The 1881-nt window shown below is 45.6% G+C and overlaps 1 long non-coding RNA gene across 1 annotated transcript; it reads right to left on the bottom strand.

Annotated features, from left to right (window-relative positions):
* Window positions 1-363: 363 nt before the first annotated feature.
* LOC132461281 (uncharacterized) lies at window positions 364-1497 on the bottom strand. Its single transcript, XR_009526593.1, has 2 exons — window positions 1085-1497; window positions 364-910 (listed from the first exon to the last, which is right to left on the bottom strand). It is a non-coding gene; the product is annotated as an uncharacterized LOC132461281 (long non-coding RNA).
* Window positions 1498-1881: the final 384 nt, after the last annotated feature.

Consider the following 1881-nt stretch of genomic DNA (forward strand, 5'->3'; position numbering starts at 1 on the left):
GAGGATCATCGTTGAGCGGAGAGCCAGAATGCGGCGGGGGATGCTAAGGAGACGAGCCATCCTCAGTTGTCTGTCTCACGTATGTGTTTTATTGATATGACTTGTTTTTAACCTTTCGCTTTATCGGTTGATATTGATATATATACTTGACTGTAATGGGTAAATTTGCCATTTTTACCACAGGGTAGAAAGTGTAAGCCCTTAAAGCTACACACAACATATAAAACAGGCTGAAATGTATTAAAAAATAACTAGCCCTAGGAAAGATTCCTTTAGTGAATTTACCCTTACCTTTTTACTGATCAAACAAATACAATTTTAAAAATAATAATAATTCTGGTATACAGCAGACAATATATTAAATACATAATTGCAATTTATTGTACATTAAAATACACAAATAAGCAATAAATCTAAAAATATATGAACCTAACCATTGGCATATAAAAATATATTTATTTTCTTTGTTTGGTACCAGGACCAAAGCAACTCACAGCTGTACACAGCTGAACATCACTGTGCCCATCCTAGCCATGTTTTTCTCTGGAGGGGACCTGAAGCCAGCCTTCAGGCTCTCCAGGGAGAGCTTCAACCGGCTGCTTGCCTTGCTGCCCCGGCAAAAAGTCCATGGATGGAGCCATGAGGTGGAGGTGCTGGTGGCAGTGTACTGGCTGGCCTGTGGAGCATCGTACAGGGTAACGGCAGATGCCTTCGGGATGCCCCTGTCCAGTTTGCAGGACGGTCCATGGCGTGGTGGAGGAGATGATGGCCATCCTCCACAGGGTGATTCATTTCCCCAAGGCAGAGGAGATGGAGGCGGTGGGGGCTGGCTTTGCTCGCCTGGCAGGTCACGAGGCCTTCAGATGTGCTGCTGGGGCCATTGATGGATGCCACATAAAAGTTTTGCCACCTGCAGAGCAGAAGAAGAGCTATTTTAACCGGAAGCTCTTCACTTCCATCATCCTGCAGGGCATCTGTGATGGAAACGGTCAATTTATTGACGTGTACATCGGGACCCCGGGGTCAGTGCATGATGCCCTCGTGCTCCGGCGTTCTCCCTTTTATAGGCAGGCTCTGTACCCACCAGCTGGGTACTTCTTGCTGGGTGATGGAGGGTACCCATGCCTGCAGCGTCCTGTGGCCATCATGACGCCATACCGACACCCTGTAGCCGGTAAGCACCTTCTCTTCTGTCACACATGCACAGAAACAAATTGTTAGTTTGGTGACACTGATACATCCATGTGATTTTTGATTACCAGGTCAGGTTGAAGCCAGATACAACAGGCACCACGCTAGAGGGCGTAACATTGTGGAGAGGTCATTTGGGATCCTCAAAACCCGCTGGCGGGCCATCTTCCTGCGGTATCTGGAGATCCGGTCTCTGTTTGCCCCCAAGGTGGTAGGTGCCTGCTGAATCCTGCACAACATTTGCATGGCAGCAGGGGATATCTTGGAGGAGGAGGAGGGCCCAGGTGACACCGTGGAGGCAGATGACAGCGAGGATTGCTGCCCATGTTTCTGCTCCTGCAGGACTGGATGTTTGCCTGCAAGAACATGATTACCTCTAGACACACACACACCCCCCCCTATGTTTTTTTTGTATATATATTCCTAGCTTTGTCAATAAATGTACATATATTTTTTTTTCAGCAGATATCGCCTCAGTTTTTTATGCTTAATAAAGCAGTGATTTTCTTCTTCAAACTCTTGCCTCCTGAAGTCCTTGTGTAACTCTGAATTTGCCACTATACATGTGAAATGTAAATACACTTTTGCTTCCAAGAATGAGCAGATGAATTTAGAATAATATTTATTTACATCTTGGAGATTAATTTTTCTTTTTTGGTTTAAAGAAATGAAAACAGGTCCGCCCAGTTT

This window comes from Gadus macrocephalus, chromosome 7 (assembly GCF_031168955.1).
Source record: "Gadus macrocephalus chromosome 7, ASM3116895v1".
Lineage (NCBI taxonomy): Eukaryota > Metazoa > Chordata > Actinopteri > Gadiformes > Gadidae > Gadus > Gadus macrocephalus.